Source organism: Calliphora vicina, chromosome 5 (genome assembly GCF_958450345.1).
Source record: "Calliphora vicina chromosome 5, idCalVici1.1, whole genome shotgun sequence".
In the NCBI taxonomy this organism is placed as follows: domain Eukaryota; kingdom Metazoa; phylum Arthropoda; class Insecta; order Diptera; family Calliphoridae; genus Calliphora; species Calliphora vicina.
Window position 1 is genome coordinate 75,231,013 of NC_088784.1, and position 14,654 is coordinate 75,245,666.

At 30.5% G+C, this 14,654-nt stretch overlaps 1 protein-coding gene across 11 annotated transcripts in view; it reads right to left on the reverse strand.

The window, feature by feature from the left end:
* Positions 1-14,654, reverse strand: part of LOC135962028 (protein FAM13A) — a 132,898-nt gene that overhangs the window by 84,774 nt on the left and 33,470 nt on the right. For 2 of the 11 annotated variants that reach the window (XM_065513745.1, XM_065513746.1), the window contains one exon: positions 887-2,873. The gene's annotated coding sequence lies outside the window, so the exon portion shown is untranslated. The other 9 variants (XM_065513753.1, XM_065513752.1, XM_065513743.1 and 6 more) reach the window with 9 other exon arrangements.

A 14,654-nucleotide genomic window follows, 5' to 3' on the forward strand; every position in this document is an offset into this window, starting at 1 on the left:
CCTTGGAATCGCATTCCTATCGTGTTTAGATGAGCCATCAAGGATGAATCTGGTTGTTTCGCCTCGAAGACAACGGACATATTATAAATAACCTGCTGTTTACTTCTTGGATATTACTTGGATATTGAATGAACCCAAGTGAGCTGCTTGGCGAATAGCTGCCCATGGAACCTAACCTTGTAGTATCTATTGCATTACCGCTTGGGTCTATTAAAACAGATATCTTTAGACACTGTCTCCGAATGATGACAACAAATAGCGCAAAATGGAAATGTGTAAGCTTGACTGGAAAATTCGACCCGAATACAATGAATAAAAATCGGAAGGAAAATTCGACGCTAATGGCAGAGTTCGATAAGCAGTCAAGTAGTTTTGGTCTTCCTTTCCGCAATTACAGTAGTTGCTGCCGGGACCTCAGAAAGTAGGAAATATTTGTTAATTTTCTTTGCAAATGACCAGCTCTTTATATGTTAAGACATAGAGGACCGTCTTGAATATGAACCTGAATGTGACAGAAAATATATCGAAAAATCTATCCGACGTTTTGGGAATCAGATACAAGACCTTACTAGATACCAGACTTCAACAGGCTGGTTATAGTCATTTTGATCTAGTTTCTCAATCACAAAATGAAATCACATCGATTATACTTGAGTGCTTGCTTGATTAAGATAATCTAAATAATATTTAACCCTTATCCTGTACTCATGGGTCAAAATTGCCCAAACCGTTTTTTGTTTTAAAAGAGGACGTTGCTTCTTCTGTCAAAATTTCTTGCAGATATTGTTTATATTGTTTAAGTAACTCTTATTTTGACCTTAAATTACTAAGTTAGTAGAACTTATAATTTCTAGATTTATTAATTAGAAATATGTTTAATACTTACAACGCAAGCCTTAACAGACTTCCAAAGGTTTTTTACAAAGTCTTCAATTTTGCTGGTTTTTTAGTGAGACAAAAAACTTTTGTTACGTTAAAGCGCTTTTCTTCTCTCTATCTCTCTCTCTCTCTTGGACACACTTTTGCTCAATTAAGACGAAGAAAAACACGCGTTAAATCAAAAGATAATAGCGAAATAAATCCGTTGCTTTTCCAGTCACTTGTTTAGCTTAACACTCCTTTAATCCTGCTTAGCAAATATTCTGCACTCCTTTTAACACAAAAATCGCACAAATCTGTCTTTTAGTCACAGGCGTTCTTTTCAATCCTTTCAAATGTTTACACACGTTAACCCACAAATGGGATTTGGTTTTGTAGTTGTAGATTTATTTTTTCAAATAAATTTGTAGAGTCACATTTTTCGTTTGTTTTCCCAGGCCAGAAAGTACAACTTTAAATTTCAAGATTTATTTTGTTTAAATTTTAAAATTCCTTTTTGTAGGTTTAAGTTTTGAATTTTTTTTTTTAAGATGTAGTTAGGTTGGTTTTGTTTTTGAGTTTTGTAATTTATTTATTTTTTAACTTTAATTTTTTTCTTAACTTTATACTGGCGATTACGCTGATCTATGGCAAAATCATATCGCGATCTCTGCACATTTTCGCTAATTAAATTATAATTATAGTTGATGAATAGGCCAAAAACGTTTAACGAATACGTTGTGGCGATATTAATAAAACGCTTGCTATGAGAAATTATGCTCAAAGTAGACGTTTAAGCGTTTTATGTTTGACGTTTATTTAGATGTGAATATTATATAGAAGCTGTAAATGTTGGGAGTGGTTTAGAATTGCGTTGTTGAATTTAATGGAACAAAAGTTAACGTATGGATTAGCTTAAGCTGTAGTTAAATAAGTGATGTGGTTGTGGTTAACTTTTTAGCGTAGGTGGTGTTCTAGTTAAGGTTAGTTTTGATTTGATTCGGTAATTGTTCTATGCAGGATAACTGGCTGTTGATGAGTGTAATGATGTGGTGATAGATAATATTTGATGGCTGAGTAAGTGTAACGCACGTATGAGATGACAAGCAGTTAAAAACTATAATACTCGTATACAACTATTTAGCTTACACTCTTTTATTTGTTTGCTTTTGTTTTTTTAGAAGGGTATTTCGTATTTCGCTCTCTAGCCAATAACGCCCGCTGTTGCTCTCTTTAACAGCTTTAAAACTATTCGTGGTCTCTCTCACTTGCTTCGGCTTTTATTATAGCCCGCTTACCGTTACGTTTGCTCTGTTTACCGTTAGTTACTCACATGCACTTAATTTTCTTTTATTTTTTTTTTATATTTTTTTCTTAGATATTGTAGTTGTTTACATGTGAAGCATACTTTTAGGCTTATACTTTGTTGATGGTTTTTCTTTTTTGTTTTATTTTTTTGCAAATATTTTTTCAATTTTCTTTCACTTCGTTCCTTCCTTTTGTTTAGCGAGCCTTAAGGTCTTTATTTTCTTAAAATTTTGTACCCGTTTATGAAAAATTAATTTATTTAAACAATTTACGGCTGTTTTAAAAAGTGTGTCGACACCAGTCTGTATCTCAACATGGATTTGTTTGAGTAGAGGGGTTTGGCTTAAGGGGTTTTAGTTTAAAACAACTTGTTATCAACAACAAATTTTTATAGTTTTTGTTTTTATTATAACAGCCATTTAACTATTTTATTTTTAAATTAGTTTATTTTTTTATTTGTTTTGTTGCAAAAACAACAGCTGGTTTAAAAAAAATTTTGTTATATTTTTAAAACATTTTTTTTTTGTATTTTGTTTTTTATCAAATTTCTTTAGTTCGTTTTTCTTTTTTTTTATTTTGTATCGGACTTTTTTATCTTTTAGTTTTTTCTTATTTTCTTTTGTGGTTTAAAATTGTCATTTGTTGTATTTTAGCTTTTTTTGCTCCACCAGAAATGCTCTTGGTTGTATAGAAATAAAATGTTGCTGCTATAAAAAGAAGAGAGTGTGTAAGGTCGGTTTACAAAAACAACAAACACAAGCACACCGTTAAAGCAAAAACAACATATTTAACATATAAAAATAATGAAGAAGAGAAAAACACACAGGGATGGAAATATGAGTAGTATTGTTATGATTTTAATTTATTTCGTTTGGGATTCTATGGTTCCTTGTTCCATGTAGATAGAGAAGTCGATTTAAGTCGAAAACACCAGATAAACACATGGGGCATCAATATTACAGATATATAACTTTTGAACCAAACGAGATAATCCAAAAATTTAAAAGGCATATGATAGACAATTGATCAACCTATGAAATGAGTGTTTGAAATGGGTTATACGCCTTTTACGTGACTACTTATGGCATAGCAAAATTGTAATTTGTGGAAAAATCTATTTTATGGGAAGTAAAATAAAATATTTTTTTAAAAGTTTTGATTTAAAATTTTTTCAGAAAAGATTTAAAATATTTTTTTAAAAAAAAATTATTTTTAAATTTTTTGTAAAATATTCCAGTAAATATTAATTTTTTTAATTTATTTTGTAAAAATTTATTTTAAAATTTTAAGATTTTTTTTTTTAAAAAATTTATTTTACAAAAAATTTAAAAATAAATTTTTTTTAAAAAAAAAAATATTTTAAAATTTAAAAATAAATTTTTACAAAATAATATTTTTTTTTAAAAAATATTTTAAATCTTTTCTGAAATAATTTTAAATCAAAACTTTTAAAAAAATATTTTATTTTTAGATTAATTTTTTTTAAATTTATTTTTAATTTTTTTTTAAAATATTCCAGATAAGATTTAATTTTTTTTGTAAAATCTTGCTCACAATCCCTAAAAGAAATATCTAATGAGTTTTCACGATTACATGTCGTTTTTCAAAATTTTACCTCTAGCAAAAAATGGGGCAAGGACGGGCAGCTAGAAATTTTTGCAATAGCTAAAGGAATAATCAAAGAACTTATTTTGGAAATATGGCAAATATAGAAATCTTTAGTTTTTTTATTTTCCATCAAAGTTGAGAAATATTGAAAAAATAGTTTTGTATTGTTCTCTTAAGTAATATAACTATCAACATAATCAAAAAATAATGACGATCAGTTACCTAGTTTTCGAGATACTTTATCTGAAACCGGGCCAGATTACCAGTTTTTTGAACACTGAAAATACGGGTGCCCCGATAGACTAGACGATAGTGTGCTGGACTATCAATAAGGGAGTTGCGGGTTCGATTCCCGCCAGAACTCAGAGTTTCTGGCGGGAATCGAACCCGCATTTGCAGACCCGTATCTGCAACTAAGCAAAACGCTTCACAGTTTGTGTTTGTTTTTAAAAAAATAAATATGTACCATAAGGGGATCAGATGCGGTTATTAGAGGTTTTATGAGGTCATCCCCTTCAACGGCGAGAGCTACAGCGCCTCAATGAACATTTTGCATGAATGCGTTGAGGGTATGGGTTTCTTTGCAGATGTGACATGAATTTTGCGCCAAGATCGTGTGGTATGACACCGCTAGAAAATTTCTTGTGGGGTTTTCTGATGTCGCAGATGACCTCAAGGTCAACATAAGCCAGGCCATTGCTCAAATTCAGACGAATATTTGCGGCATTGAAAAATTAACCTCTGGGAACGGGACCACACAGTAAGGAGACTTTCAAATAAAAAAAATATTTAATTTTTGCCAAACACACAGCTTTTATTATATTTGAAAATTGATCGCTTCTTGTTGGAAAACTATTAAGAAGTAAATATCTAGCTTTCACATTCCAAAATATATTTTTATTATTCTAAAAGTATTTAAAATAGATTAAATTTAAATTTTTGTACATAATTTTCATAAATCATTTCTTATTTTTCATCCGAAAAATAATTTTCATGGAAATAAAAACGCATTTTCTTTCAATAGATACTCAAAATCGATGGCAATTGATCATACCAATTCAAATTGATTGATTTTCATCACCAAAAACTTCTTGCTATCGATGGAAATTCATCACACCAAGTTTTTTTTTATGAAGAACACCAATTCAATTGATTGATTGATTTTTATAACAAAAAAAGTTCTTGAAAGTAAAAATATGAGAACACAAAAGTTTTGAGCAAATTGTTAAACATCGTAATTGGGGGAGATATTTCTGATCATGACAAGAAATAAATTCAAATTTAAATGTTCCTAAAAGTGCTTGGATGAGCAGGAAATATCTACTTTTGCATCATACATACATAGGGAAATTTACAGAAAGTATAAATTTTAAAAGAACATAAGATGATAGGATGAGATGATAGGAAAATTTTTTTTGAAAATCTACTTTGATTCATTGTTTATTTCATTAATAAAGTTTCTTAATTTAAATTATTCCAATGCAAATGTATTGATTTTCATTAAATTTGCTTAAAATACATAAGAAAATCTCAGATCTATCACAATTAATAAAATGTTCCATCCCTGCACTAGCAAAATGTTTTATCATACAACAAACACGTTGTCAAAAACCAGCAGAAGCAACAACAACAACAACATGAAAAAAACCTACTTATTCACATACAACTCTTTTTACACCCCACACTATGTTTTTGTTGTTGTTAATTACAATGACGATGATGATGATGAAAAGTCGGTAAATTCACTCGTTTTCTTGCCTTAGTCGTTTAACAAAAACAACAATAAAAAAAAAAACAAATATGAAACAAACACTCACACAAACAAACACAAATTTAGCAACGACCAAGTCGTGGTTTTTCGTAAGGTTAAATCGTAAATCAATAAATAAATATTTTTTCTACAAGCTTTTTTTTGTTTTTGGTAACACAATTTCCCAATAAAATTTTTTTTGGGAATTTAATTGAAATGAAACTTGTTTTTGTTAATAAATTTAACAAATTTCTAGTTTCTCTAGTCACTGTAGTTTAAACGAGAAACCATAAATAAAAATTTTTCTCTCAATTTTTTTCTAATTAAATTTGTATCTTAATTTTTCTTTTAGCTTTTCTTTTTGTTGTATTTAATTTATATATATTTTTTTTTGTTTGCTTTTTAGTTCGCTAAAACAAATTTAACCGTTAACACTCGTTTAGTTGCTTGTTACGTTATAGAATCACGATTTGTATCTGAATTGTAATGTTTAAGTTCGAAACAATTTTTGTGCCTCATGCTCTTTGTTATACTGTTTGTTGTAGTTGTCGTTGACGATGACAACAACTTGTTCTCTTTTTTCAATTTGTAATTACTCACGTTTCTCTCACGTTTCTTTGTTTTATTTTTTTTTCTTCATGCCCAACGAAGTATCGCATTCCATAAACGTATACATCATTTATATTGCAGGAGATTTAAATAGGGGCAATATTTTGACTACCATAGAATTTGGAATTTATAGCGAACATTGGACTTTAGATTGGACTAGATTATAGTGGGCTGGACTATTTGTCTAAAGATGTGAATTCGATTCCCGCCGAATACTTTGGGTGTTTGTATGAGGGTTAGGTTTAATCATGCACCGATATTGCCCATTTCCAATACCAAACAAACCTTAACAGAGAATATTTGTAGAAAATTTCAGTCATCTAGCTCCTTTCGCTTGCGCCCCATTGTGTTTTCAACAGACGGAAAGACGGATGGACATAGCTAGATCGTATTAGAATTTAATAAAGACCAATAAATCAATATACTCCCCATATTTTTTGATAATTTTCCCTTATATTTTTTAGATCAATAAAAGAGCTTTTGTGTTATTTTTTGTTTTTATTTTTGTAAAAAATTCACATCTGAGAAATCTAGTAGATTTATGATTGATTCATTTAAATAGCGTTTTGAAACATGTGACATTTTTAAGCTTCTTATCATATCAGTAAGATGTCAACACGTTGTTGACGTAATTTTAGGCATAATAATTCTGAATGAATATTTAGATTTATAATAAAATTTTATTTATAGAAATAAAAACAATTCAAAACAAAGACCCCAGCGAAACAATCAATTGATAATGAAGCAGATCATCGAATTAATTAATTCAATTAGAGATTAAACAATTTCAGCTATTCATTCCATAAATCTATTCTCAAAATTTATTTAATCATTCATGAATTATTCTACGATGAATGATTGAATTTTTGTTAATTCAAATCTAATGCAAGTTTAATTAAATTATTTGTAAGTTTCCCATTCCGTTTGTAATTTCTACATTTTTCATTTGCGACCCAACAAATTATATATATATATATATATCCGCTATAGATAGCGGAGTCGATATATACATACATGTACGTCTGTCAGTCTGTTTGTTGAAATATTCTTTCCGTAGCCCCAAAATAATTTACATACATGATTCATACATCAATATATCCTCTATAGTCCCGGTTCGGTTGCTATTTAAAATCGGCCCACAAAATGCGATTTTAAAAATATTTATGATCTATATCTGAATTCGTAAGTCATTAATACAGACACTATGCAAATGTAATGAAAGATATTTCAAAGACCTTTCCAACGGCGTATATTACGCCATAAAAATCTGTAAAATATTGGGTTTATGACTTAAAAATGCGGGATTTCTAAAAATGTTTAGATTTTATTTTGAAACATTTGTGCAATACGAAGTTATTCAAAGTTTTCCCCATTGCTAGTTATGACCTTTTCCCCATCTTTCTGGCAACATATGGATTCCGAGCCAAAGGAACTGCTCATATTTAGAGGCCAAGAACTAATCAAGTCAATTTTGGATGCTCTGTTCTGAAGTAAAGCGTATTCCAGAGAGAGCGTTCTGCATTGATTGAAACAAATAGTATTCGAACATAGTCTAAGGCGGATGAGACAAAACTTCCCAACCACTTCATTCTAAATACTTTTTAATAGGTATTGCAACATGTGGCCAAGCGTTGTCATGATGGAATATTAGGATTTCATGTCTGGCCGCATATTCTGGGCGTTTTTCGGCAAATGCTCGCTTCAAACAAATCAAGCTACGTTTCCGCATACACCGTAATCGGTACCGAAAACGACATTCCATACATTTGCACCGAAAAAAAATTGGGAACGAAACGGCACCGATCAGTAACGAAAAACTTGTCATTTGGGACCGGAACGAAAACAACTTCTAGTAGGTTGTTTTCGGTGCTGTAGGAACGAAAATTATTTTAATTATTTTTTTATTTCAAATTTAATGAAAATCAAAATGAATAAAGAAAATTAATTTTCTTTATTGGAAGAGGAAAAAATAATAGATTTTGTCAAAAATAATGAAATTCTATTTAATGTGCGACATCCAAAATTAAAAAATAATTTCGTACCCAACTGAAACGAAAACAATTCAGAAACGAGACGGTGACGAACACCAACGTTTTTCAGTTTCAGTTATCGGCGCCGATTACGGTGTATACGGAAACCCAGCTTCAGTTGCGTACGGCACAGGTTCCATGTGATGGTGTGGCCAGATTTCAGCAGCTCATAATAGATAAGAGTCTTTTGGTCCCACCAAATACAGAGCATTACCTTAGCGCCATGGATATTTGGCTTTGGTGTCGATTCGGCTGGTTGGCCGGGCTTCACGTACGATCTCTTACGCTTCGAGTTTTCGTAATGGATCCATTTTCCATCGCAAATAATGATTCGGTGCAGAAATGAGTTTCTTTTATAGCGTTCGGACATGCAAAATCGTGTTTCAAGGTCACTCGGCTTCAATTCGTATGGTACCCAATTTCCCAGTTTTTGGATGAATCCTGCTGCTTGCAACCGTTTGGAATTGCTGCTTGAGTAGCTGCCAATGATTTTACAAGCTCTTGTTGAGTTTGACAACAATCTTCATGGAGTAATGCCTCCAATTCTTGGTCCTGAAACTTTTTTGCTGGCCTGGGAGAACTTTGTCTTCCTTGTAAAAATCACAACTTCTGAACCGAACAAACCATCTCTCGCAAGTTGAAACCGATGGAACACATTCACCATATGACGTAAATCCCGCATTTTGTAAACTGATTTTTTTTTACCTAAAAAATTTGTTTAATCCAAAAATATTTTCAATCTTAATTTTAAAGTAAAATTTGGTGAAGGCACTGCCGAATATATCACTTTTACTTGTTGTGCATTCAATTTATTTTTGTTTTGCTTTTAATCATGTACAAATTGAATTGAAAAAACTTGGCATAAGCTTATCTATATATATAAAAATGAAATGGTCCATGTATGTAATGTCATCACGTGAGAACGGCTGGAGCGATTTGGCTGATTTTTTTATTCGATTCGAAATTTTCAGGAGATGGTTTGTAAAGAAAAATAAAATAAAAAATTACGGCTAAAACCGACTTTTTGAGTCCAGTCAACTGTAATAAAAAAAGCCCTAAAGTATGCAGTACAAATTTAGATATTTTGTTTGCAAATAAATAAGAACAGGCAGGGTTGGAGAAACTTGACGAACTAACATTTACCTACCGAAGAAAAATTGAATCATAAGTAAAGGATTTGTATTAAAGAAAACTTGAATAATTTAATAAGGAATTAGTCCTATAAAGAATGAATTCTTAAAATAATAAAGTAAATAGATTAATTTCTACCTATGTCCGCTATAGACTTTGCAACCATCCAACCGATGAACCGGTTTCACTATAAAGGCAATTTTTTTTTCAAATTGTCCCATACAAACATTTTTCCCAATTGAAGTTTTGACATATCTCACGATATGTAGATCTACTAAGAAGGGTTTTTTGGAAATTGGAATTGTGTAAAATCAGTATCTCTATATCTCCGGAACTAACTAGCACCAAAAATCCAACTTAATCTAAATTTATACAAAAAATAAGTGGGCAGATGTATGGTACTTTTTGATATTTGTACCTTTAAGGGTATTAAACGAGCTAAAACTGAGTTTAAGGACTTTTTTGTATCTCATATCCCAGAAATTAAATTTAAATTAAAAAAAGTCAGATGTATTTTATGCCCCTTTTTAAAAAAAAATATGGTAAAAAAAGATTTATTATAAAACCCTACCATCAATAAAGAATTTTAATCATAGTAGCACACGCTGGGTATCCGCTACTTGTTAAGTATGTTTAATTGTGATTCGATTTGCTACAAATAGAATTATGTAGTTTGGATTGCAATTCCTAGAAACAAAAAAGTGTGTATTTTATAATGTAGGCACAAATAAACATTAATTTAAGTTCATAATTAACTTCATTCACCCCTAATTAAATGCACCAGACTGTTCAGATATTCAATTGAACTAAATTCACACACACAGATACTCATGTATTTCGATATAAACAACAACAAAAATCTGTCATTTTACAAAGAGTAAATAAACAGCAACTCTCTTTCATTTTTGTACTCATGCGTAAAATAAAATGAGTCACATATAAATTGGTTGCCAGATTTTTTGGAATCATACAAATTCAATATTTAATTGAAATTTGAAAATAATAGGAAAAACATTTCGATTGTAAAAGTTGTTTAAAAACTGTCCATATTGCAAATCCCTCTAAAGTTATTTTATTTACAAAATTTTTTTTTACAAAAGAACAGATTACGTTTTTAATATCAAAACTTGTGGTATTTGAATTATGTATATTGATATATAGATAATTTAGGCAAATTATTCAGATTAATAAGATTGATTTAAGATTTAATTATAAATAAAATATAAGATTCAATGATAATAGCAGACATATTTTGAATTAATTTATGGCGTAATATTATCAAGACAATTTTAACTTAAAATCTGGCAACTGTGGTCGTTCCTACTGACTAAGAGCTTAAATATAATTCATATTCATGCTCCCTCCATTTACTTCATACCAGGCATGGACAATTAAGATTTTGAAATAAATTTTCCAGTTCATATCATGAAATATAATATCCATTTTAAAATATTTTATATCCATACGCTGAGGATATAACATGGAGATACCAGCACGACAATGATCCCAAACACACCACTAGGCTTGTAACCGTGTTGTTACAATCCAATGATGTTATCGGGAACAAATGATGTATAGTGGTAGGTCCGAACAAAAATGTTCATATATTTTGAATCAAAATTTATACCGGTTCAACCTATTTTGATCATTTATGGACATATAAGTAAACTATTATCAATTGCTATTCCTCGTTTAGGGCATATTAATTGTTTTGAAACATTTTGCTATAATTTTTTATTTCTGATCAGCAGAAAATATTTGAGGAAAGGAACTTATCTAGATCGTCTCAAACAATATAATGAAAACTTTTTTGAAAATTATATTCCCGTATGTTCAGTTTCCAATAAGATAAATTCAAATTTACTAGGATAAATTCACATTTACTAGGTTTTCTTTTAAAATATAGTAAATTTCGGCGTTAAACAAAATACATTTAGAGAATGGAAATAATGAAAACTTTTAATCCTTTGCAAAAAAGAAGACTAAAACAAAAAAAAACAAGTAAGAGAGATATATTCGGCTGTGCCGAATCTTATATACCTTTCACCAAATTATAATTCAAAATAAAAATTTTAAATATTTTTTAGTTAAACAAAATTAATTTTTTTTCCAAAGTTGTTTTTTGTAAGTTTTTCCGATTTTGACCAATTGTAGGTCCAACTTACTATGGTCTTATATACGTCGCTGCAAAGGTCTTTGAAATATCTATCATTAGATATCCATATTGTCTATATTAATGACTTAATATAGGTGAACAATAGGTCAAAAATCGAGATTGTCCGAGTTTTTTCCTTATATCTCAGCCATTTTCTCGATTTTAAATAGCAACCGAGCCGGAAGAATTCCGGATATATTGATGTATGAATAGTGTATGTAAGTTATTTGGGGGCTTCGGATTTAAACAGACAGACGGGCATGGCTTAATCGTCTCCGCTATCTATAATGATCCAGAATATATATACTTTATAGGGTCGGAAAATTATATTGTGGAAATAACAAACGGAATGACAAACTTACATATATATACCCTTCTCACGAAGGTGATGGGTATAAAAACACAGAGTTAGTACAAAGATTAAGGTTCATAAAAATATTGTTTATGTTCAATTTCATCACGATATTATTTATTATAAGACAATTATGAATGTTCAAGTCATTTTCTAATGGAGACCATGTATAGGGATTAGCGACAAATGTTTCCCGATTTTCACATTCCTTTACAGTATAATTTCAGAGTACTTAGAACTAATTACTGCAAAATGTTATCAGGATTGCCGCATAATCAACATATTTATGACTGCTCAAACAGTATTCCGGGTGGACATTTGTTTGGGGGATAGATGGAATCATGCATCGATATTGCTCATTTTAAGTACCAAACAAACCTTATTTGTGGAAATGTTCAACCTTTGTTCCTTTGGTATTATCGCTATCGTGTTTTCAACAGACAGACGGACATGGCTAGATCGTATTAGAATCTTACAAGGACCCAGAATATGCATACTAATATGGGTCTGAGCTTACTTCTTTAATTTGAAAAAAAGTGCGGCTGAAGCACAACGATTGTTAACCAAAGCTTATGGTGAATGTGTTCCATCAGTTTCAATGTGCGACAGATGGTTTGTTCGGTTCAGAAGTGGTGATTTTTACTGGAAAGTCAAAGATCGCCCAGGCCAGCCAAAAAGTTTGAATACCAAGAATTCCTCTATGAAGATTGTTATAAAACTCAATAAGAACTTTCAAAATCAATTTTAGCGACCCAAGCAGCAATTTCAAAACGTTTGCGAGCAGCAGGTTTCACCCAAAATCGTATGTGAAGACCGGCTAACCAGCCGAATCCACCAAAGGGAAATATCCATGGCGCTAAGGTAATGCTATGTATTTGGTGCGAGAAAAAGGGTGGTATCTATTATCACAAAGCAAAAACTTGGTAATGACTTGCAATTACTGGACAGCTTACTTTTCAATGACTACTACATACCACCTGCATTACATACAAGTAGTTAAGTAATGGCTGGCATATAATCTGATACATAAGTACTTGTTTATGTGCTAAAGTCTAAAAAAAAACAAAATAAACAAACAAAACAAATAATCAGTTACTATTTCTCAATTTGCCCATTTATTTTATTGCATGTTTATTTTTAGAAAAACAGAAAATAATATAGTACTACTGAGTGAAAACCATTATTTGATACACAATAAAATTACTAAGCAGTGGTTTAGTGAGTAGAACAGCAGACTAGCAAACGGATAGTTCTTGGTTCGACTCTTGGATGCGACTTATTTTTTTATTTTATTTTTTGTTTGCAAATACAAAATTCTATAAATAGCTCTACAACAAAACAACTTATTTAACTGCATATTTGTAAGCGACGGTGGTAAGTACTTGCCTCCAATGACATCACCGTGTTAATATAATGACTTAAAAAGCTATTGTGTAAGTAGTGAATAGTAGGTATATTAGCTTTTTAACTCATTACTTTTCAATGTAAGTTTTTGCTGGGCAGCAACTTAAATCTGGGCAGACCATCACAAGAAACCTGTACTGAACGCAACTGATTAGTTTGAAGCTAGCATTGGCCGAAAAATGTCCAGAATATGCGGCCAGACATGAAACCGTAGTATTCCATCATGACAACGCTCGGCCACGTGTTGAAATACCTGTTAAAAAGTATTTAGAAGGAAGTGGTGGGAAGTTTTGTCTCACCCGTTTTATAGTCCAGACTCAGACAAAACTCCAGACCATGCCCCGTCCGATTACTATTTGTTTCGGTCAATGTAGAACGGTCTCTCTGGGATACACTTCACTTTGGAACAGAGTATTCGAAATTGATTTGATTAGTTCTTGGCTTCAAAAAATGAGCAGTTCTTCTGGCTTGGAATCCATATGTTGCCAGAAAGATGGGAAATATTCATACTAGCAATGGTCAATACCTTGAGTAAATTAATATTGTACAAATGTTTCAAAATAAAAGATAAAAATTTTAAAAAATCCCTCATTATTAAGTCATCCCAATATAAATTTTACGTATAACTAAAATTAAATTTTGAACATAAAATATAACTCAGTTCCGATTTTTAAAAAAGTCCTTAAAAACACTTATAAATTTGTAGTTAATTCACGAACAAAAATATAAAAAGTCTGAAAAAGTTCGCTATTAGTGGAAAACCAAAAAAAAAATATTTTTAATTTAATAAAAGGCGAATATTTCGTAAAATTTTAATTAAAAATGAATTCTTTGGAATCTTTTTATTTCGAATTGATGAAAGAACTTTCCATCCCCGGTGAATATGCACTTTTGCCGGTTTTGAGCATAAAATTCTTTACGAAAATTTTTATGCATAAAATTCTAGAACATTCGGCAAAATTTCCACTAAAATACACATGTTTAACGGGTGTGTGGCTGAGAGAATCATCGACTCTTTTAATCCAGCATATGAATTTTATGCTATCAAACTTTCTCTTCTATGCTCTCAAACATTCGTTAATGTTCTCTCTTTTTATGTATATTCGGTTTTTTATATTTGTTGTTGTGTAAATAATGTTTGAAAACTAATTATGTTGGGATTTTATGCGTTTTAATTCAGTTTGCTAGTTGTTTTTGCTTTTATGAATGGGTGTGTTTGTTAACAAACACCTTTTGTTTATAATTTTTTTTTTAAAAATGACTTGCTCACTGGTGTTTTTATGTCTCTCTTTTTTAGTTTTTTTTTTATTAATTTTGCATAGTTTTTGCTCTTAAATAATCATAATTATTTTATTAATATTTTTTTGGTTTTTAGTTTTGTTTTACTTCGTTACGTTTTAATTGCATTAAATATTTATGCATGTATTACAATTTTATTGTAACATTTTA